This window comes from Amblyraja radiata, unplaced genomic scaffold, assembly GCF_010909765.2.
Source record: "Amblyraja radiata isolate CabotCenter1 unplaced genomic scaffold, sAmbRad1.1.pri S68, whole genome shotgun sequence".
Taxonomy (NCBI): Eukaryota; Metazoa; Chordata; class Chondrichthyes; order Rajiformes; family Rajidae; genus Amblyraja; species Amblyraja radiata.
Genome location: NW_022630162.1, coordinates 156,482 through 179,803, shown reverse-complemented (window position 1 = coordinate 179,803; position 23,322 = coordinate 156,482). Strand labels below are relative to the sequence as shown.

The 23,322-nt window shown below is 55.5% G+C and overlaps 1 long non-coding RNA gene across 1 annotated transcript; it reads right to left on the bottom strand.

The window, feature by feature from the left end:
• Positions 1–7,440: 7,440 nt before the first annotated feature.
• On the bottom strand, positions 7,441–22,221 carry LOC116969515. The gene is made up of 3 exons (XR_004410807.1): positions 22,184–22,221; positions 10,390–10,392; positions 7,441–7,450 (listed from the first exon to the last, which is right to left on the bottom strand). It is a non-coding gene; the product is annotated as an uncharacterized LOC116969515 (long non-coding RNA).
• Positions 22,222–23,322: the final 1,101 nt, after the last annotated feature.

The window sequence follows — 23,322 nt, the reverse complement described above, 5'->3', positions numbered from 1 at the left end:
GACTTTCATATGAAGAAAGACTGGATAGACTCGGCTTGTACTCGCTAGAATTTAGAAGATCGAGGGGGGATCTTATAGAAACTTACAAAATTCTTAAGGGGTTGGACAGGCTAGATGCAGGAAGATTGTTCCCGATGTTGGGGAAGTCCAGGACAAGGGGCCACACACAGTTTAAGGATAAGGGGGAAATCCTTTAGGACCGAGATGAGAAAAACATTTTTTTCACACACGGAAAGTGGTGAATCTGTGGAATTCTCCGCCACAGAAGGTAGTTGAGGCCACAGTTCATTGGCTATATTTAAGAGGGAGTTAGATGTGGCCCTTGTGGCTAAAGGGATCAGGGGGTATGGAGAGAAGGCAGGTACAGGATACCGAGTTGAATGATCAGCCATGATCATATTGAATGGCGAATGGTGCAGGCTCGAAGGGCCAAATGGCCTCTACTCCTGCACCTATTTTCTATGTTTCTAACTGTAGGCTCGGGCATCGCCTGACCTGAAAGTGGTGTCCCGTGCTTTCAGCAGTAGCCTGACCTCGCTGTTCATCCATGACTTCTGATTCGGGAATATGGTCACCTGTTTGAGGGAGGTGACACTATTGATGGTGGAGTTTATAAAGTCCAGAACAGAGGATGTGTAGGAATCTGTCCGTGTGGGAGTCAAGGGTGGCCTGGGCTGCAAACGCCTTCCAGTCAGTGTTTCCAAAACACTGCTGAAGTGTGAAGTCCGCTTCCTCTGACCAGACTTTAACTGTCCTCACAGTTGGTTTAACCCGTCTGATGAGTGGGGAGTACTTAGGGAGCAGGAACAATGAGAGGTGATCAGACTGACCAAGGTGGGGGAGGGGGATGGCTTTGTAAGCTTCAGCCATGTTGGTGTAGACTTTGTCCAGTGTCTTGTCTACTCTAGTGGCGAAGGAGACATGTTGGTGGAATTTGGGGAGTACAGTCTTCAGATTGGAGTGATTGAAGTCACCTGCAACAATGAAGGCTGCCTCGGGGTTGTGCGTCTGTTGTTTGCTAATGGCAGTATGCAGCTCTTCCATTGCAAGCTTGGCATTAGCATCAGGAGGGATATAGGCTGCAGTCACAACAGTGGAGGTGAACTCTCTGGGCAGATAGATCGGTCTGCATCTAACCAAGAGGAACTCAAGGTTAGCTGAGCAGTGACTCTCGATGATGGTGGAGTCCGTGCACCATGCTTTATTTACATAAATGCACAGACCCCCACCTCTGGTCTTACCGGAGTCTGTTGTCCTGTCCGCTCGGAGTAAATGACGCCCCGATAGCTGGATGGCGCTATCAGGAACGTCAGTGTTGAGCCAAGTTTCCGTGAAGATCAGGATGTTGCCGTCTTTGATCCAGCTGTGGGAGGTGATCCTTAGCCGGAGTTCGTCCATTTTGTTTGCCAGTGAGCGCACGTTGGCGAGGAAAAGGCTAGGAATCGCTACCCTGTGTGGGGCTAGCTCTAACCTGGCCTTTAACCCACCTCTGCGTCCCCGGCGGTGTTTTCGTACGCGTCGCCGTCTGTTGGTGCTTCTGGTCGGCCGAGGTGGCTTGGTGCGCGCTGGTGTTCTGCCGTTCCGTTGCTCCGCGTCTGCGTCTCCGTGACTCCGCAGGCGTTCTTCAGCCCCGCGGCTCTGCTGATGGTCTCCAGCCCCGGGTCTTACCTGGCGTTCTCCAGCTCCGCGGGTCGGGTGAGGGCCGCGGGTCGGTTGGGCTCCGCGGGTCGGGTGAGGGCCGAGGGTCGGGTGAGGACCGAGGGTCGGGTGAGGACCGAGGGTCGGGTGCGGGCCGCGGGTCGGGTGCGGGCCGCGGGTCGGGTGAGGGCCGGCTGAGGGCCGAGGGTCGGCTGAGGGCCGCGGGTCGGGTGCGGGCCGCGGGTCGGGTGAGGGCCGAGGGTCGGGTGAGGACCGAGGGTCGGCTGAGGGCCGCGGGTCGGGTGAGGGCCGAGGGTCGGGTGAGGGCCGAGGGTCGGTTGGGCTCCGCGGGTCGGCTGAGGGCCGAGGGTCGGGTGAGGACCGAGGGTCGGGTGAGGGCCGCGGGTCGGGTGAGGACCGAGGGTCGGCTGAGGGCCGCGGGTCGGGTGCGGGCCGCGGGTCGGGTGAGGACCGAGGGTCGGCTGAGGGCCGCGGGTCGGGTGCGGGTCGGGTGAGGGCCGAGGGTCGGGTGAGGGCCGCGGGTCGGGTGAGGGCCGAGGGTCGGGTGAGGACCGAGGGTCGGGTGAGGGCCGAGGGTCGGGTGAGGGCCGAGGGTCGGGTGAGGACCGAGGGTCGGGTGAGGACCGAGGGTCGGGTGAGGACCGCGGGTCGGTTGGGCTCCGCGGGTCGGGTGCGGGCCGCGGGTCGGGTGAGGACCGAGGGTCGGGTGAGGACCGCGGGTCGGGTGAGGGCCGCGGGTCGGGTGAGGGCCGAGGGTCGGCTGAGGGCCGCGGGTCGGGTGAGGACCGCGGGTCGGTTGGGCTCCGCGGGTCGGATGGCGGTCTCCAACCCCGCGACTCACCTGGCGGTCTCCAGTCGGGTGCTCCGTTGCTCTGATGAGCTCAGACGGAAGACAGAGATCGCCCAGAAAGTTGTTGCAGCCGCAGGAACCGAAGTCCAGAAGTTCCTGTCGGCTGTACGAGATGGATACAAGACTGCTCCGAGTGAGCAGCCTTGAAGCAGGTGAGGGGATCGTCGCTATTTTTCCCATTCTAGGGAGACACAGGGCGTCGCGGTCTGCCCGCGCCGCCGCCATTTGGGGGGATCTTATAGATCTTATAGAAAATTACAAAATTCTTAAGGGGTTTGACAGGCTAGATGCAAGAAGATTGAACCTGATGTTGGGGAAGTCCAGAACAAGGGGGTCACAGTTTAAGGATAAGGGGGAAATATTTTAGGACCGAGATGAGAAAAACATTTTTAGGACCGAGATGAGAAAAACATTTTTCACACAGAGAGTGGTGAATCTGTGCCACAGAAGGTAGTTGAGGCCAGTTCATTGGCTATATTTAAGAGGGAGTTAGATGTGGCCCTAGTGGCTAAACATAGAAACATAGACAATAGGTGCAGGAGTAGGCTATTCGGACCTTCGAGCCTGCACCGCCATTCACTATGATCATGGATGATCATCCAACTCAGTATCCTGTACCTGCCTTCTCTCCATACCCCCTGATCCCTTTAGACCAGGGCTCAGAGCAACCCAACCAGGGCATCTTCAGCCATACCCTCTCCTTTACGCACATGATGTCCAAAGACGAGGATGGTGGGTGAGAGGTGCAGCCGGAAGGCAAGGAGCAGCCCCTTTAGATATTGGAACAAGGGCCGCATCCTCACACTCCATATACACGTGTTACACAGACTCTTCCAGCCCGCAACAGTGGCAGCGGCTGGCGAGTCTGTGAACCGCGAGAGAAACAGGTTGCAGGAGCCTCCTCGGCGCAGTGCCCGCCACCCCAGGTCCCCGATGTAGAGGGGAGAATCGCTGTGTGGAGCGACCCCCTCTCGTGACTAAAATACAACACCAACCGCCACTGTGTGTGTGGACCGCGGACCAGTACAGGGTGTGGAGGGGGAGCCTGTACAGGAGACGCTTCCCTTAGTCTCGGAGGGAGATGAGGGTGTTGATGAAAGGCAGCTCATGTTGTGCGGGTCCGGTTCCCGAGAAGGTTTACGGCGCCTGGGAGGGACCAGTACTTCTAGCTGAGCGGTGGTTTGCTCAGCCGCATGTATTCCACACGTTCGCGTCCCCCCGACACCCGCTGGGGCGGGACAAGGGCTGGCCGCTCTTACGACCGGACCGTTGCCTTCCGCCGGCCGAGAGGGCCCCGGTCGATGGTAACCAGGTTCCAGATTCTCAGCTGGTCCCGGTAGAAACCCGTTCATCATTGGAAATAAAATCAGAAGAAATATAATTGTGTGTGTAATATGATTATATATAGTGGGCGGCGCGACTCTTGTCAGCAGCGGCCTCTGCAATCCGTCTGTCTTTATATTGTTTTCTGTCTTGTTCTATGAAGTTTTTATTGTTTTTTTTGTCGGGGTATGTGTGTGGGGGTGGGGGAACTTTAAGGCCTTTCCCCTGCACGGGAGACCCGACCTTTTCTTTGTCGGGTCTCCGTTGTCGTTGGGGCTGCAACGTGGAGCGGCCTCCAACAGGAATGACCTGGGGCTCCAGTCGCGGAGCTGCGGAACTACTCACCATCACGGAGCTGGCCGAGTCCGGAGCGGGTGTAGCTGTGGTGGAGCGCTACTGTGACCCGACACCCGGAGTTTCGGAAGCTCCTACCGCAGGTCTGTGGACAGTAATACCGGGAGCCCGCGGGTCCCTGGTGGGAGACCGCTTTTCGGGGCTTCCGCACCGGCGACTTCTCCCGCCCGAGTTGCGGGGTTGAAGATTGCCTGGAGCGGGGCCTACATCACCGCCCCGCGTGGCTTGGAATGGCCGCGGGACTTTGTGAGCGCCCGCCGGGGCTCCAACACCAAGAGCCCGCCGGGGCTCCAACACCAAGACCCGGTGCGTGGCCTTGCATCACCCGGCGTGGCTTTAATGGCTGCGGGACATTTAACATCGCCCGCCGGGGGCTTTGACTCTGACATGGGGGGAGAGGGGAGTGCAGGGGAGAGATATGTTTAAGTTTTGCCTTCCATCACAGTGAGGAGGACTCACTATGTTGGATGTTTATGTGAATTGCATTGTGTTGGTGTGTGTCTTGGTTCTTTTTTTGTATGGCTGCAGAAACCAAATTTCGTTTGAACCTCATATGAGGTTCAAATGACAAATAAAAGGTATTGTATTGTATTGTATTGTACATCTATATCACATTCATGTATGTGTGTTATTTCCAGCACAATCTAGTCAGTTGTATGCTCATGGAATAAAACCATCCTTAAGTTATACATCTTTTGTAAATCTTGATAAAAACAAATTTAATTTTGTGAAATTCTTCAATTAGATAACCCCACAGGCAGATCTCATTCCACTCTCTGGCTATTGGGAAGACCAGATCCTTTTTTATTGTGGAGAAACAACTCCATAGAAAATAGAAAATAAGCACAAAAGCATTAAGTAACATTCCAGGGCTAGAGCAGCTGGAATCTTCATATTGCTATTATTTTCCCAAATATAGCTATGTGAACAGTGTGATTGCATTAATGTGATTAGATGAATGAATTACAGAGTGTAAGTGTAATACAAAATCAACTCAAACACAGCATATTAAAAATAAATGATTTTAAAAACATTAAAAAAGAAAATTACCAGAGGCAAAATTTATAAACATTAAATTCTTTAACAAGAATTAACAGAATTATGAACGAACAGAATTATGAATCTAACCCTATATCATGCACAAAAAATGTTCCCCCGCAACGTTGATTACCCTGCGAGTCAGGTCGGGTCGGGTAGGTTCCTGTTACTAAAATGGGCGGGGGAAAGCCCAGGATCCCCTCCGTAGCGTACTACACGTCAGCCCATTGCATTTCGCAGGAGTGGCCTATCTTGCTCCGCTATAGGATCTTTGCTGAGTACAGGTATCTCTGCAGGGTCCTGAGGCGGAGAGCCGCCAGCTGGGTGCAGATGTAGACCAGCGACTGACCGCCCTCCTCGCTCGGGAGACTCAGGACCGCTGCACAGACCCAGCACAGCAGAGGGTCCAGGCGGGCTGGGGGTCCAGCAAAGACTGGCCGTCGGGACGGGGCAAAGGTGGAGACGGTTCCGGTCGGTGTAGGTCCGGCCAGGGTGGGTGCGGGCGGCGTGTGGGCCCGGCGGACAGTCTGGGCCCACACGCCGTCCCCACGGTCAGTCTGTGCTCGGCCCCGGAACCCGACGCCGCCGCTGACAGCTCCGGTTGTTTGACGAGATTTATACAATACAATACAATACAATGTATTTATCCCGAAAATGCCGACTGTGCTACAGGACTGGTCGGTCACACAACCTTGCGGTGAACAACGGGAAATTGGGATCCCATGAAACGCAGGGGGAAAGGCCCTTCGGCCCAACTGGCCCACACCGACCAACATGCCGGGATTATCCCGCGATAAACCGGCAACGGAGACTTTCCCGGAAAAAGCCGGTGTTGGATCATGTCCCACCTGCCTGCCTTTGGCCCTCATCCCTCTAAACCGGACATGTCCATGTATCTGTGTAACTGTTTCATAAATGTTGGGATAGTCCGTGCCTCAAATACCTCCTCTGGCAGCTCGTTGCATACACTCACCACCCTTTGTGTGAAAAAATTACCCCTCAGGTTCCCATTGCCCCCCAGACGGACCAGCGGCCGCAGGCAGACGAACCGCGCAGCCAGACGCATCACTCCCCACAGCCAGAGCTGCAACAGCGGCCCCACCCCCACAGCCAGAGCTGCAACAGCGGCCCCACCCCCACAGCCAGATGCACCACCCCCACAGCCAGAGTTGCAACAGCGGCCGCACCCCGACAGCCAGAGCTGCAACAGCGCCCCGCTCAGCACCCAACTGACCGTCACATCCAACATGTCCAGTGGCAGCAGGAACACTGGCAACGCCATCCTCCCGACAACACAGGCAGCCCGTCACTGGCAGTGTCCACACTCCACCCACAGCACCACCAACCCTCTGCCCATCTCCCACTCCCCCGGCCTGCCATTCCCAACCATTTATGCACGGCAGGTTTACACGGATATGGGCGACGCGTATATATGAATCGTTTCCATTGATACAGCTCCACATAGAATAACAAATGAAGAGCTGGAGGAGCCAGCGGAGCAGGAAGCATCCCAACCCTCCACCACATGCCCCTCTGTGTTGGACAACATGGAAGAGACACAGGGAACTGCAGGTGTTGGAATCTGGAGCAAAACACAACGTGCTGGAGGAACGCAGCGAGTCAGGTTGCAATGGGAGGAGAGAATGGACAGACGACGCTCTGGGTCGGGAGGGGGTAAGGAGGGAGAGGTACATTCACGTTCAACTCATTTATATACATCGCTATCAACCAGGTCCCATGCAGACTGGACAGAGGAAGAGTGTGTTACCAGTGGAGTGGACAGAGGGGGTGTCTATACCAGTGGACAGGACAGGTTGGTCTGTGTACCAGTGGAGTGGACAGTGGGAGAGTGCACGGTGTCCCGGGGAGCTGCGGCCCGTAGACCGAGGACCAGCCAGGAAGACCCGGCTCGCCCGCCACGTATCGAGGACCCACGGGAACCCAGCTGGAGGGCCGGTGAGCAGACCGGCTGCGGGAGTGAATGCACGGCCTCGACGGGGGAGTGGGCCGCTGGAGGCCCTGCAGCTGCCTGGGGCTCGGCTGGACGTGGCGCCGCTCCAAGAGGCCGAGCACGTGGACCAGACGCGGTGGAGAACACCACGGCTACGCTTGGCCAGGCCGAGCCTGCAACACCGCCACGACAACGGGCCTTCACGGTCAGATCAAGATCCCTGCACTTACAACAACTGGGACTTGAACATGGCGACAAACTGGCAACTTTGTATTCTGTCTCACTGTACTACTGCTGTACACCAACACTGTATCTACAATGAGCATCTAATATGTATCTAAGTGTTTATGTATAGTGATACTTGTACTAAACTATATCCCACAATGTATGTCCCTGTACCTCGGTACAGGTGATAAATAAAGCACCAGACCATTCCTGTGCCGGTGCACTGTTCAGAAGCAGTGTCCGTGCCAGTGAACTGGACAGAGGGGGTGTCAGTGGACAGTCGTGTGACCAGTGACCCGTGGTCATCGCTGTGAATGTGGGAGCATCTTGGGGCTGAACTGGTCAGTCTGTGTGGGGTAAGGGCACGGGAGAGAGACTGCTCATCACCCCTCGCCGAATAAAGACTGATTCTCTCGACAGGGAAAGGGAGCTCTGATCACAAAGGTCTCGTTGCCCCTCTGCCCCATCTCTATCTCTCTCTCTCTCTCTCTCTCACACACACACACACACACACACACACACACACACACACACACACACACTCTTGTTCTCACAGTACCTCGGTACACATGAGAATACTATGTGTTTTATATTTTGTTCTGCCTGTTCTTCACCCTGGAGCTCCCCACCACCATTTTGTACGCCCCGTTTCTGTTCCCCCTCTCCCTCTCTTAGTCTTTGTCTCTCACTCTCTCTGTGCCCCACTCTCTCCCTCTGCCCCCCCCCCCCCCCCCCCCCTCTCTCTCTCTCTCTCTCTCTCTCTCTCTCTCTCTCTCTACACCCCCCCCCGGCCAGTCTGTCCCTCTCTCTCTCTGTGTGCCTTTTTGTGTCATGCCACCAGCCAGCCTCTGCGCTGGGAAACTCCCCGTGGCTGGGCGCGGATCTGACTCACTCCGTCCCAAGCGAAGCCGCATCAGGAAACTGAAACAGAGAGATCTGGAAACGCTTCAGTGGCGAGGCAGCGTTACTGGAGAGCGGGGGAGATGGATGTCCACGTACCACCCCCCGCCCGGCTCCCTGTCGCAGATCAGAGCTGGAGGTGGCGGGGGTGGGGGGATTGTGGAGGGGTGGAGGCGGTGGACAAGGCTCGTTGTCGGTGGGGGCACAACACACTGCAGTCGCTGGAATCGGGAAAGGGGATCCGTGGTGGAAACGGTGCACGTTGTAGTTTCAGGTGGAGACCCTTCATTCACAGACCCTGATGCAGAGTCTCAGTCTGAAACCGCCACAGATACTTTTCTACCCCTTTCATCTCCACAGATGCTGCTCGACGCGCTGAGTTCTTATAGGCTGCTGTTTTCTTTTAATAATGTCATATAGCATGGAAACAGGCCAATCGGCCCAACTCATTCATGCCGGCCCTTCTAAGCTAGTCGCATTAGCCCACATTGGGCCACACCCCTCTAAACATTTCCTATCCATGTATCTGTCCAAGTGTCTCTAGTGCGGTTATGGTACCTGTCTCAGACACATACCCCGGCAGCTCGTTCCATACCCACCACCTTCTGTGTAAAGAAGCTGCTCATCAGCTTTCTATCAAATCTTGCCCTCTCACCTTTAACCTGTTGATTCTCCGACCCTGGGTAAAAGCCAGTGCATTCACCCTATCCCCCCTCAAAATGCTATACGCCTCCATTAGATACCTCTCAGCCTCCTGCAAGGAACAAAATCCTAGCCTGCCCAACCTCTCCCTGTAGTTCAGGCAACTGAATCATCCATCCACAACCAGAGAGCAGAGCTGAACTACTATCTACCTCAATGTTGACCCCAGGACTATCCTTGATTGGACTTTGCTGGCTTTACCTTGCACGTTACTATACTATACATGATTCCCTCTCAATGTTCCCTCATCATGTATTACACTGTGAATGGCTGGATTGTAATCATGTGTTGTCTTTCTGCTGACTGGATAGCCCGCAACAACAGCTGTTCATTGTACCTGGGTACATGTGACAATAAACTAAACTAAACTAAACCAGGCACTCGAGTCCTGGCAACATCCTCGTCAATCTTCAATGCACTCATTGCAGCTTAATAAAATTATACCTGTAGCAGGGTGACCACAACACAACACAATACTCCAAGTGTGGCCTCACCAACATCTTGCACAACTGCAACGTCATCTCCCAGTTTCCAAACTCAATCCGCTGACTGATGAAGGCCAATTCACCAAGAACCTTCTTCGCCAGCCTATCCACCAGTGACACCACATTGTTGACGGAGGTCACCGGGTAGTGGGGTTAAAGTGTAGAGGTCACGGTCTGTCAGGTTGAAACTACTTACCTGGGACAGGATGTACTGCGTACAGTTTTGGTCTCTTAATCTGAGGAAAGACATTCTTGCCATAGAGGGAGTACAGATAAGGTTCACCAGACTGATTCCTGGGATGGCAGAACTTTCATATGAAGAAAGACTGGATAGACTCGGCTTGTACTCGCTAGAATTTAGAAGATTGAGGGGAGATCTTATAGAAACTTACAAAATTCTTAAGGGGTTGGACAGGCTAGATGCAGGAAGATTGTTCCCGATGTTGGGGAAGTCCAGAACAAGGGGTCACAGTTTAAGGATAAAGGGGAAATCTTTTAGGACCGAGATGAGGAAAACTTTTTTCACACAGAGAGTGGTGAATCTCTGGAATTCTCTCCCGCAGAAGGTAGTTGAGGCCAGTTAATTGGCTATATTTAAGAGGGAGTTAGATGTGGCCCTTGTGGCTAAAGGGATCAGGGGGTATGGAGAGAAGGCAGGTACAGGATACTGAGTTGGATGATCAGCCATGGTCATATTGAATGGCGGTGCAGGCTCGAAGGGCCGAATGGCCTCTACTCCTGCACCTATTTTCTATGTTTCTATGTTTCTATGTTTCTATGTTTCTATGTACCTGTGACAGATTGATGGGCCGGTCCCTGGGATGGGGGATGTGCCGACGAGCTGCGACTGAGTCGACTGGGAGCGGAGTGTCCAGAGTTTGTGAGCATGAGAGGAAGGTGACTGACTCTTACACAAAGCCCACGGGGCTGGACAGACTGTGTCCCCCCGGCTGAGGGGTCTGTGGCCACGGGTCAGTCTCCGATCAAGGGGAGAAATGTCCGCACTGAGACGGGGTGGAGAATGTTTGTAATCCTCACCCCCAGAGCACTGTGGGAGCTGCGTCACCGAGGGCATTCAATGTTCCCGATGTATCAATGTTGTTCGGCACAGAGCAGGGAATGGGGCGTGGGAATGTGGGGGAGGGGTGGGACAGGGAGGGGGAGGGGGCAGAGGGTGAGGACAATGACGGTGAGAGAGAGAGGGGAGATTGGGATGAGCATCGGTGGGGGTGAGAGCTGGAACAGGCAAGGAGAGGGCTGGGCTAGGGCCGGGCATGGGTGGGGAGGAGGGGATGAGAGGGGAAGAGGGGAGGGGAGGACGGGAGAGGGGATGGGAAGTGGGGAATGGGAGAAGGGGATAAGCAGGGGAGGAAGGGAATATTAGGAGGGTGGGAAGGTGTGGTGAGGGGGGTTTATGAGGGGTTTGTGAAGGGAGGGCTAGAGAAAGGGAGTGGATAGAGAAGGGGAGGAAGAGATGAGGATGGTAGGAAGAGGTGTGGAATGGGAGGAGGGGATTGGAAGTGATGGGTAGAGGAGGGGGGATGGGGATGGGGAGGTAATGGGGAAGGGGAGCACATGGAAGGAGGCGTGGGGAAGGAGGGGACAGGTGGAATACCTGTGTGAGATTTGATTCAAGGCACCCAGCTTCATTCCTGTGGTTTGTGTCGAAGGGCCTCAGTCCTGAAACGATGCCTGTGTTTCTCTCTCCACAGAGGGACAGTGACGGTGATCTACACTGGGATCTAGATCACCTGGGACAATGGGGCCAAGAAATGGCAGGTGGAGTTTAATTACAATAAACACAAGGTGTAGCAAGGTGGAGGGACAGGACTTAGGCCGTAAGTGCTGGAGCTGTGGGGAATGTTGTGGGACTGAGAGACCTAGGGGGGAAGGGACATAGTTCCATGAAGGTGGTGACACAGGTTGACAGGGGGGTGAACGAGGCGTGTGACACGCTCGCCTTCATCAGTCAAAGTGTTGTTTACAGGAGTTGGGAAGTCATGTTCATAAGTGATAGGAGCGGAATCAGGCCACTCGGCCCATCAAGTCTACTCCGCCATTCTATCACAGCTGCTTAGTAAGGCCGTATTTGCTGAACTCTGTGCAGTACCTGTTGCCCTGTCATTAAACTGGTAAAGGTGCAACAATGTCTACTAAGATGCTACGTGGTCAGGAGGGTTTGAGCTATGGGGAGAGGCTGGATAGGCTGGGTGCTGAGTGTAGGAGGCTGGTCTTGTACAGAGTGGTGTATGGAACGAGCTGCTGGAGGATGTAGTTGAGGCAGGTACTATCACGACTTATAAGAAACATTTAGACAGGGACATGTACAGGACAGAGTTAGAGGGAGATGGGCCAAACTCCAGCAGGTGAGATTAGTGTAGATGGGGCATGTTGGTCGGCGTGGGCAAGTTGGGCCAAAGGGCCTGTGTTCACGCTGCATGACTCTATGACTGTGAGGTTTATAACACCATGGTGCAGAGTGCTGGTGTCAGCACGATGCTGTTACATCCCGGGAATCCCCGCTCACCGTCCACAGTCCACATTCCAACCTCTCCCTGGCCGCCGGCAGCCGCTTCCCACAAGCTCCGCCCTCAGCACGGACTGGCACGGATCAGTTCACTCCATCGTCAACCTCCCGGGCCGGCTCTCTCCGCCCGAACCCTCACGGCCACGGCCGAGGGAAGCAGAGAACATCACAGCTCCGTGTCCCAGGGTGGGGAATACAGACCGGGAACAGATCCGGACACAGGGGAACAAGTCACAGCCCCCGTGTCACAGGGCCAGGAATACGGTCCCTCCTCACCCGGTTCCTCCTGTCACCTGTCGGCACCGACCTCACCCCATCCCCGCGTTATACAGTGTAGGAACGAACTGCAGATGCTGCTTTACACTGAAGATAGACACAAAAAGCTGCAGTAACTCAGCGGCTCAGACAGCATCTGTGGAGAGAAGGAATAGGTGACGTTTCTGGTCGAGACCCTTCTTCAGATGATGTCTGAGCCGCTGAGTTACTCCAGCTTTTTGTGTCTATCCTCGTTGTACTGGCTCTCTCCCCTCAACCCCCGAGGCAGGGCCGCGACCCGGAACATGAACCAGCCCTCTCCCTCCACAGATGCCACCCGACCATTCAATGTGCTTCAGTAGTTTGTTTCCTCTGCTTGGGTCTGTGGGTCAGGGTGTGTGTGTCAGGGTGTGTGTGTCAGGGCCTGTGTCAGGGTCTGTGTGCGTGTCAGGGTGTGTGTGTGTGTCAGGGCCTGTGTCAGGGTGTGTGTGTCAGGGTCTGTATGTCAGGGTGTGTGTGTCAGGGCCTGTGTCAGGGTCTGTGTGCGTGTCAGGGTCTGTGTGCGTGTCAGGGTGTGTGTGTGTGTCAGGGTGTGTGTGTGTGTCAGGGCCTGTGTCAGGGTGTGTGTGTCAGGGCCTGTGTCAGGGTGTGTGTGTGTCACGGTGTGTGTGTCAGTGCCTGTGTAAGGGTGTGCGTGTGTCAGGGTGTGTGTGTCAGGGTCTGTGTGTCAGGGTCTGTGTGTCAGGGTGTGTGTGTCAGGGTTTGTGTCTCAGGGTTTGGGTCTCAGGGTTTGTGTCTCAGGGCCTGTGTCAGGGTCTATGTGTCAGGGTCTGTGTCTGGGTCTGTGTGTCAGGGTCTGTGTGTTAGGGTTTGTGTCTCAGGGCCTGTGTCTCAGGGCCTGTGTCTCAGGGTTTGTGTCTCAGGGTCTGTGTGTCAGGGCCTGTGTCTCAGGGTTTGTGTCTCAGGGCCTGTGTCTCAGGGCCTGTGTCTCAGGGTTTGTGTCTCAGGGTCTATGTGTCAGGGCCTGTGTCTCATGGTCTGTGTCTCAGGGCCTGTGTCTCAGGGTTTGTGTCTCAGTGTCTATGTGTCAGGGCTTGTGTCTCAGGGCCTGTGTCTCAGGGTCTGTGTCTCAGGGCCTGTGTCTCAGGGTTTGTGTCTCAGTGTCTATGTGTCAGGGCCTGTGTCTCAGGGTTTGTGTCTCAGGGTCTATGGGTCAGGGCCTGTGTCTCAAGGTTTGTGTCTCAGGGCCTGTGTCTCAGGGCCTGTGTCTCAGGGTTTGTGTCTCAGGGTCTATGGGTCAGGGCCTGTGTCTCAGGGTTTGTGTCTCAGGGCCTGTGTCTCAGGGCCTGTGTCTCAGGGTTTGTGTCTCAGGGTCTCTGTGTCAGGGCCTGTGTCTCAGGGCCTGTGTGTCAGGGCCTGTGTCTCAGGGTTTGTGTCTCAGGGTCTATGGGTCAGGGCCTGTGTCTCAGGGTTTGTGTCTCAGGGTCTGTGTCTCAGGGCCTGTGTGTCAGGGTTTGTGTCTCAGGGTCTGTGTGTCAGGGTTTGTGTCTCAGGGTCTGTGTGTCGGGGTGTGTGTCTCAGGGTTTGTGTCTCAGGGCCTGTGTCTCAGGGTTTGTGTCTCAGGGTCTATGTGTCAGGGCCTGTGTGTCAGGGTCTGTGTCTCAGGGCCTGTGTCTCAGGGTTTGTGTCTCAGTGTCTATGTGTCAGGGCCTGTGTCTCAGGGCCTGTGTCTCAGGGCCTGTGTCTCAGGGCCTGTGTCTCAGCGTCTGTGTCTCAGGGTCTGTGTCTCAGGGCCTGTGTCTCAGGGTTTGTGTCTCAGGGCCTGTGTCTCAGGGTTTGTGCCTCAGGGCCTGTGTGTCAGGGTTTGTGTCTCAGGGTCTGTGTGTCAGGGTTTGTGTCTCAGGGCCTGTGTGTCGGGGTGTGTGTCGGGGTGTGTGTCTCAGGGCCTGTGTCTCAGGGTTTGTGTCTCAGGGCCTGTGTCTCAGGGTTTGTGTGTCAGGGTCTGTGTGTCAGGGTTTGTGTCTCAGGGTCTGTGTGCCGGGGTGTGTGTCAGGGTCTATGGGTCAGGGCCTGTGTCTCAGGGTTTGTGTCTCAGGGCCTGTGTCTCAGGGCCTGTGTCTCAGGGTTTGTGTCTCAGGGTCTATTTGTCAGGGCCTGTGTCTCAGGGGTTGTGTCTCAGGGTCTATGTGTCAGGGCATGTGTCTCAGGGTCTATGTGTCAGGGCCTGTGTCTCAGGGTTTGTGTCTCAGGGTCTATTTGTCAGGGCCTGTGTCTCAGGGTTTGTGTCTCAGGGCCTGTGTCTCAGGGTTTGTGTCTCAGGGTCTATGTGTCAGGGTCTGTGTCTCAGCGTCTGTGTGTCGGGGTGTGTGTCTCAGGGTTTGTCTCTCAGGGTTTGTGTCTCAGGGTCTGTGTCTCAGGGTTTGTGTCTCAGGGCCTGTGTCTCAGGGCCTGTGTCTCAGGGTTTGTGTCTCAGGGTCTCTGTGTCAGGGCCTGTGTCTCAGGGCCTGTGTCTCAGGGCCTGTGTCTCAGGGTTTGTGTCTCAGGGCCTGTGTCTCCGGGCCTGTGTCTCAGGGTCTGTGTGTTAGGGTTTTGTGTCTCAGGGTTTGTGTCTCAGGGCCTGTGTGTCAGGGTCTGTGTGTCAGGGTTTTGTGTGTCAGGGTTTTGTGTCTCAGGGTTTGTGTCTCAGGGTCTGTGTCTCAGGGTCTATGTGTCAGGGTTTGTGTCTCAGGGTTTGTGTCTCAGGGTCTGTGTGTCAGGGTCTGTGTGTCAGGGTTTGTGTCTCAGGGTCTGTGGCCCCACGGTTCATTTCCTAGAGCCTGTCTCTCAGGATCCATCCTGGGGTCCGAGTTCCCAGGGTCTGTCAGCCATGCCCTGTTTCTCTGGATCTGTCCCCAGGGTCTGTGTCCCAGGATCTGTCCCCAATGTCAGTGTCTCATGAACCACGGTACATGAACCACCCCTCTCCCTCCACAGATGCCACCCGACCAGTCAATGTGCTTCAGTAGTTTGTTTCCTCTGCTTGGGTCTGTGGGTCAGGGTATGTGTGTCAGGGTGTGTGTGTCAGGGTCTGTATGTCAGGGTGTGTGTGTCAGGGCCTGTGTCAGGGTCTGTGTGCGTGTCAGGGTCTGTGTGCGTGTCAGGGTGTGTGTGTGTGTCAGGGTGTGTGTGTGTGTCAGGGCCTGTGTCAGGGTGTGTGTGTCAGGGCATGTGTCAGGGTGTGTGTGTGTCACGGTGTGTGTGTCAGTGCCTGTGTCAGGGTGTGCGTGTGTCAGGGTGTGTGTGTCAGGGTCTGTGTGTCAGGGTCTGTGTGTCAGGGTGTGTGTGTCAGGGTTTGTGTCTCAGGGTTTGGGTCTCAGGGTTTGTGTCTCAGGGCCTGTGTCAGGGTCTATGTGTCAGGGTCTGTGTCTGGGTCTGTGTGTCAGTGTCTGTGTGTTAGGGTTTGTGTCTCAGGGCCTGTGTCTCAGGGCCTGTGTCTCAGGGTTTGTGTCTCAGGGTCTGTGTGTCAGGGCCTGTGTCTCAGGGTTTGTGTCTCAGGGCCTGTGTCTCAGGGCCTGTGTCTCAGGGTTTGTGTCTCAGGGTCTATGTGTCAGGGCCTGTGTCTCAGGGTCTGTGTCTCAGGGCCTGTGTCTCAGGGTTTGTGTCTCAGTGTCTATGTGTCAGGGCCTGTGTCTCAGGGCCTGTGTCTCAGGGTCTGTGTCTCAGGACCTGTGTCTCAGGGTTTGTGTCTCAGTGTCTATGTGTCAGGGCCTGTGTCTCAGGGTTTGTGTCTCAGGGTCTATGGGTCAGGGCCTGTGTCTCAAGGTTTGTGTCTCAGGGCCTGTGTCTCAGGGCCTGTGTCTCAGGGTTTGTGTCTCAGGGTCTATGGGTCAGGGCCTGTGTCTCAGGGTTTGTGTCTCAGGGCCTGTGTCTCAGGGCCTGTGTCTCAGGGTTTGTGTCTCAGGGTCTCTGTGTCAGGGCCTGTGTCTCAGGGCCTGTGTGTCAGGGCCTGTGTCTCAGGGTTTGTGTCTCAGGGTCTATGGGTCAGGGCCTGTGTCTCAGGGTTTGTGTCTCAGGGTCTGTGTCTCAGGGCCTGTGTGTCAGGGTTTGTGTCTCAGGGTCTGTGTGTCAGGGTTTGTGTCTCAGGGTCTGTGTGTCGGGGTGTGTGTGTCAGGGTTTGTGTCTCAGGGTTTGGGTCTCAGGGTTTGTGTCTCAGGGCCTGTGTCAGGGTCTATGTGTCAGGGCCTGTGTCTCAGGGTTTGTGTCTCAGGGCCTGTGTCTCAGGGTTTGTGTCTCAGGGTCTATGTGTCAGGATCTGTGTCTCAGCGTCTGTGTGTCGGGGTGTGTGTCTCAGGGTTTGTCTTTCAGGGTTTGTGTCTCAGGGTCTGTGTCTCAGGGTTTGTGTCTCAGGGCCTGTGTCTCAGGGCCTGTGTCTCAGGGTTTGTGTCTCAGGGTCTCTGTGTCAGGGCCTGTGTCTCAGGGCCTGTGTCTCAGGGCCTGTGTCTCAGGGCCTGTGTCTCAGGGTTTGTGTCTCAGGGCCTGTGTCTCAGGGTCTGTGTGTTAGGGTTTTGTGTCTCAGGGTTTGTGTCTCAGGGCCTGTGTGTCAGGGTCTGTGTGTCAGGGTTTTGTGTCTCAGGGTTTGTGTCTCAGGGTCTGTGTCTCAGGGTCTATGTGTCAGGGTTTGTGTCTCAGGGTTTGTGTCTCAGGGTCTGTGTGTCAGGGTCTGTGTGTCAGGGTTTGTGTCTCAGGGTCTGTGGCCCCACGGTTCATTTCCTAGAGCCTGTCTCTCAGGATCAATCCTGGGGTCCGAGTTCCCAGGGTCTGTCAGCCATGCCCTGTGTCTCTGGATCTGTCCCCAGGGTCTGTGTCCCAGGATCTGTCCCCAATGTCAGTGTCTCATGAACCACGGTACATGAACCACCCCTCTCCCTCCACAGATGCCACCCGACCAGTCAATGTGCTTCAGTAGTTTGTTTCCTCTGCTTGGGTCTGTGGGTCAGGGCCTGTGTCTCAGGGTCTGTGTCTCAGGGCCTGTGTCTCAGGGTTTGTGTCTCAGTGTCTATGTGTCAGGGCCTGTGTCTCAGGGCCTGTGTCTAAGGGTCTGTGTCTCAGGGCCTGTGTCTCAGGGTTTGTGTCTCAGTGTCTATGTGTCAGGGCCTGTGTCTCAGGGTTTGTGTCTCAGGGTCTATGGGTCAGGGCCTGTGTCTCAGGGTTTGTGTCTCAGGGCCTGTGTCTCAGGGCCTGTGTCTCAGGGTTTGTGTCTCAGGGTCTATGGGTCAGGGCCTGTGTCTCAGGGTTTGTGAATCAGGGCCTGTGTCTCAGGGCCTGTGTCTCAGGGTTTGTGTCTCAGGGTCTCTGTGTCAGGGCCTGTGTCTCAGGGCCTGTGTGTCAGGGCCTGTGTCTCAGGGTTTGTGTCTCAGGGTCTATGGGTCAGGGCCTGTGTCTCAGGGTTTGTGTCTCAGGGTCTGTGTCTCAGGGCCTGTGTGTCAGGGTTTGTGTCTCAGGGTCTGTGTGTCAGGGTTTGTGTCTCAGGGTCTGTGTGTCGGGGTGTGTGTCTCAGGGTTTGTGTCTCAGGGCCTGTGTCTCAGGGTTTGTGTCCAGGGTCTATGTGTCAGGGCCTGTGTCTCAGGGTCTGTGTCTCAGGGCCTGTGTCTCAGGATTTGTGTCTCAGTGTCTATGTGTCAGGGCCTGTGTCTCAGGGCCTGTGTCTCAGGGCCTGTGTCTCAGGGCCTGTGTCTCAGCGTCTGTGTCTCAGGGTCTGTGTCTCAGGGCCTGTGTCTCAGGGTTTGTGTCTCAGGGCCTGTGTCTCAGGGTTTGTGCCTCAGGGCCTGTGTGTCAGGGTTTGTGTCTCAGGGTCTGTGTGTCAGGGTTTGTGTCTCAGGGTCTGTGTGTCGGGGTGTGTGTCGGGGTGTGTGTCTCAGGGCCTGTGTCTCAGGGTTTGTGTCTCAGGGCCTGTGTCTCAGGGTTTGTGTGTCAGGGTCTGTGTGTCAGGGTTTGTGTCTCAGGGTCTGCGTGCCGGGGTGTGTGTCAGGGTCTATGGGTCAGGGCCTGTGTCTCCGGGTTTGTGTCTCAGGGCCTGTGTCTCAGGGCCTGTGTCTCAGGGTTTGTGTCTCAGGGTCTATTTGTCAGGGCCTGTGTCTCAGGGTCTATGTGTCAGGGCCTGTGTCTCAGGGTTTGTGTCTCAGGGTCTATGTGTCAGGGCATGTGTCTCAGGGTCTATGTGTCAGGGCCTGTGTCTCAGGGTTTGTGTCTCAGGGTCTATGTGTCAGGACCTGTGTCTCAGGGTTTGTGTCTCAGGGTCTATGTGTCAGGGTCTGTGTCTCAGCGTCTGTGTGTCGGGGTGTGTGTCTCAGGGTCTGTGTCTCAGGGTTTGTGTCTCAGGGTCTGTGTCTCAGGGTTTGTGTCTCAGGGCCTGTGTCTCAGGGCCTGTGTCTCAGGGTTTGTGTCTCAGGGTCTCTGTGTCAGGGCCTGTGTCTCAGGGCCTGTGTCTCAGGGCCTGTGTCTCAGGGTTTGTGTCTCAGGGCCTGTGTCTCAGGGCCTGTGTGTCAGGGTCTGTGTGTCAGGGTTTTGTGTCTCAGGGTTTGTGTCTCAGGGTCTGTGTCTCAGGGTCTATGTGTCAGGGTTTGTGTCTCAGGGTTTGTGTCTCAGGGTCTGTGTGTCAGGGTCTGTATGTCAGGGTTTGTGTCTCAGGGTCTGTGGCCCCACGGTTCATTTCCTAGAGCCTGTCTCTCAGGATCCATCCTGGGGTCCGAGTTCCCAGGGTCTGTCAGCCATGCCCTGTGTCTCTGGATCTGTCCCCAGGGTCTGTGTCCCAGGATCTGTCCCCAATGTCAGTGTCTCAGGATCCGTGTACTTAGGGTGTGTGTGGGCGTCACAGCTGTGACCCCATGGTCTGTGTCCATAGGGTCTCTCTCCTCTAAATCTGTGCCTGCCTCTGGTCACTCCCGAGTCTCTGTCCTTAGATTCTATCTCAGGGACTGTCCTTAGTCTGTCCCCAGGGTCTGTGTCTCAGGGTCTGTGTCTCAGGATCTGTTCCCAGGGTCTGTGTCTCAGGGTCTGTGTCTCAGGATCTGTTCCCAGGGTCTGTCTCAGGCTTTCTCTCTCAGGGCCTGTGTCCTTCAGGGTCTGTGTGTCAGGGTGTGTGTGTCAGGGTGTGTGTGTCAGGGTGTGTGTCAGGGTGTGAGTTTCAGGGACTGTGTCAGGGTGTGTGTGTCAGGGTGTGTGTGTCAGGGTCTGTGTGTCAGGGTCTGTGTGTCAGGGACTGTGTCAGGGTGTGTGTGTCAGGGTGTGTGTGTCAGGGTCTGTGTGTCAGGGTCTGTGTCAGGGTGTGTGTGTCAGTGTCTGTGTGTCAGTGTCGGTGTGTGTGTGTCAGGGTGTCTGTGTCAGGGTCTGTGTGTCAGGGTCTGTGTCAGGGTGTGTGTGTCAGTGTCTGTGTGTCAGTGTCGGTGTGTGTGTGACAGGGTGTGTGTGTCAGGTTGTGTGTGTCAGTGTGTGTGTGTCAGGGTGTGTGTGTCACGGTCTGTGTGTCAGTGTCTGTGTGTCATGGTGTGTGTGTCAGGGTGTGTGTCAGGGTGTGTGTCAGGGTCTGTGTGTCAGGGTGTGTGTGTCAGGGTGTGTGTGTGTCAGGGTGTGTGTCAGGGTGTGTGTCAGGGTCTGTGTCAGGGTCTGTGTGTCAGGGTGTGTGTGTCAGGGTCTGTGTGTCAGGGTCTGTGTGTCAGGGTGTGTGTGTCAGGGTTTGTGTCAGGGTCTGTATGTCAGGGCCTGTGTCTCAGGGCCTGTGTGTCAGGGCGTGTGTGTCAGGGTGTGTGTGTCAGGTTATGTGTGTGTCAGTGTGTGTGTGTCAGGGTCTGTGTCAGGGTCTGTGTCAGGGTGTGTGTGTCAGGGTCTGTGTGTCAGGGTCTGTGTGTCAGGGTCTGTGTGCCAGGGTCTGTGTGTCAGGGTCTGTGTCAGGGTGTGTGTGTGAGTGTCTGTGTCAGGGTGCGTGTGTCAGGGTATGTGTGTGAGTGTCTGTGTCAGGGCCTGTGTGTCAGGGTCTGTGTGTCAGGGTCTGTGTGTCAGGGTCTGTGTGTCAGGGTGTGTGTGTCAGGGTCTGTGTGTCAGGGTGTGTGTGTCAGGGTCTGTGTGTCAGGGTCTGTGTCAGGGTCTGTGTGTCAGCGTCTGTGTGTCAGCGTCTGTGTCAGGGTGTGTGTGTGAGGGTCTGTGTCAGGGTCTGTGTGTCAAGGTCTGTGTGTCAGGGTCTGTGTGTCAGGGTGTGTGTGTCAGGGTGTGTGTGTCAGGGTGTGTGTGTCAGGGTCTGTGTGTCAGGGTCTGTGTGTCAGGGTGTGTGTGTCAGGGTGTGTGTGTCAGGGTCTGTGTCAGGGTGTGTGTCTCAGGGTGTGTGTGTCAGGGTGTGTGTGTCAGGGTGTGTGTGTCAGGGTGTGTGTGTCAGGGTCTGTGTCAGGGTGTGTGTGTCAGGGTGTGTGTGTCAGGGTGTGTGTGTCAGGGTGTGTGTGTCAGGGTGTGTGTGTCAGGGTCTGTGTGTCAGGGTCTGTGTGTCAGGGTCTGTGTCGGTGGGCCCCACCTCTCTCTCCCGCTTCACGCTTTCACTTTCATGCGAGCTAACCTGCCGAACTCTACTCTGCCCGGCAACCGGTGACGCGGCGCCAGCTGCGCTGCTGATTGGACAGACTGGGCTATTTTCTCCAACTTCACGGGGCTCTTCTGCCCGGAGACCGGTGACTCAAGGGCGGGCAGGACTGTGATTGGCCGCGGACCCGGGGCCGGCCAATCAGCGCGGGGTGCGGGGGCGGAGCGGGCGGGGCGAGCGGAGCAGAGTGAACCGCGCATGCGCCCAGGACTGGCAAACTCACCACAACCTGGACAGTCGGTGGGACCTTGTTGTGCCCGTTGATGCTGCAGCTGATGCTGATGCTGCTGATGCTGCTGATGCTGCTGCCCGCCCTCCTGGCTGGGGCACAGGCTGCAGGTGGGTGACGGGCACTGGTGGGCTGACAACCCAGTCCCCACCCCCCCACACACACACACACACAGTGGCTGAGGGGCAGTGTGTGGGTGAGGGGCAGTGTGGGGATGAGGGGCGGTGTGTGGGTGGGGGACAATGTGGGGCAGTGTGTGGGGCAGTGTGTGGGTGTGGGGCAGTGTGGGGGTGAGGGGCAGTGTGGGTGTGGGGCAGTGTGTGGGTGTGGGGCAGTGTGTGGGTGAGGGGCAGTGTGTGGGTGAGGGGCAGTGTGTGGGTGTGGGGCAGTGTGTGGGTGAGGGTCAGTGTGGGGCAGTGTGTGGGGCAGTGTGTGGGTGTGGGGCAGTGTGGGGGTGAGGGGCAGTGTGTGGGTGGGGGGCAGTGTGTGGGTGGGGGGCAGTGTGTGGGTGAGGGGCAGTGTGGGTGGGGGGCAGTGTGTGGGTGAGGGATCAGTGTGGGGGTGTGGGGCAGTGTGTGGGTGAGGGTCAGTGTGTGGGGCAGTGTGTGGGTGTGGGTCAGTGTGGGGGTGAGGGGCAGTGTGTGGGTGAGGGGCAGTATCGGGCTGGGCACCTTGTTCCGGTCAGGGGATGAGGGGGTCAGTGATCAGATGGGCACAGGGTTGACCAGTCAGTGGGTGAGGGTCAGTGTCGGGGAGATCAGGAGGTAAATAAGGGAGATGAGAGATTTGGCAGATAAATTAAAGGATTATCCTGAGAGTTTCAACAAGTTTGTAAAGAGCAACATTGTAATTATTGAGAGATTAGAATGGGTGCAGGATGAATATGACGGTGTGTGTGTGAATCCACAGGAGTTTGGTGAGGTTGCATCTGTATTTACAGAAGGTCATAGAAGCCAAGAATTACAGGAAATGAGCAGCCATGTCTTGGAATGAATCCACATTATAAAAGAGGCGGTGCTGCTGGTCTTACGGCATATTAAGTAGTAGAAACAAAGAACTGTAGATGCTGGTTGGTTATTACACAAGAGGACATAAAGTGCTCGAGTAATTCGACAGGTCAGGCAGCATTTCTGGAGAGTCTGAAGAATGACCTCTGCCCAAAACGTCACCTATCATCAATGGAGTGGAAAGTCCCATCTTGGGAGCAGATGAGACAGAGGCAGACACATTGGGAGCAGGGAATAGTGTATTTGCAAACGTCAGGGTGGGAGGAGGTGTAGTGGAGATAACTGTGTGAGTCGGTAGGTTTGTAGCAGACATCAGTCAATAGTCTGTCCCCAGTGTTGGAGACAGAGAGATCACGAGAGGGGAGAGCGGCTTCAGAGAAAGTCCAGGTGAATGTGAGGGCAGGTGGGTTAGTGATGAAGTTAATTAAATCAATGAGTTCTGCACGGGTGCAGGAGGTAGCCCCGATGTTGATGTAGTGGAGAAAGAGTTGTGGGTGGTGCCAGTGTATGTTTGGAACAAGGACAAAATATTGTTATTTACAATATATATTGATGATTTAGATGAGGAAATTAAATGTAACATCTCCAAGTTTGCAGATGACACAAAGCTGGGTGGCAGTGTGAGCTGTGAGGAGGATGCTATGAGGCTGCAGGGTGACTTGGGTAGGTTGGGTGAGTGGGCAGATGCTTGGCAGATGCAGTATAATGTGGATAAATGTGAGGTTATCCACTTTGGTGGCAAGAACTGGAAATCAGATTATTGTCTGAATGTTGTCAGATTAGGAAAAGAGGAGGTGCAACAAGACCTGGGTGTCCTTGTACATCAGTCACAGAATGTAAGCATGCAAGTACAGCAGGCATTGGAGAATTTGGCCTTCATTGCAAGAGGATTTGAGTTTTGGAGCAAGGCCCTACGGCAGTTGTACAGGGCCCGGGTGAGACCACAGCTGGAGTATTGTGTGCAACTTTGGTCTCTTAATTTGAGGAAGACATTCTTGCTGTTGAGGGAGTGCCGTGTAGGTTCACCAGGTTAATTCCCGGGATGGCGGGACTGACATATGATGAAAGAATTGGTCGATTGGGCCTATATTCACTGGAATTTAGGATGATCACCTATCTTATAGAAACATATACAATTCTTAAAGGATTGGACAGGATAGATTCAGGAACATTGTTCCTGCTGTTGGGGGGGGGGGGGGGGGGGGGGGGGGGGGT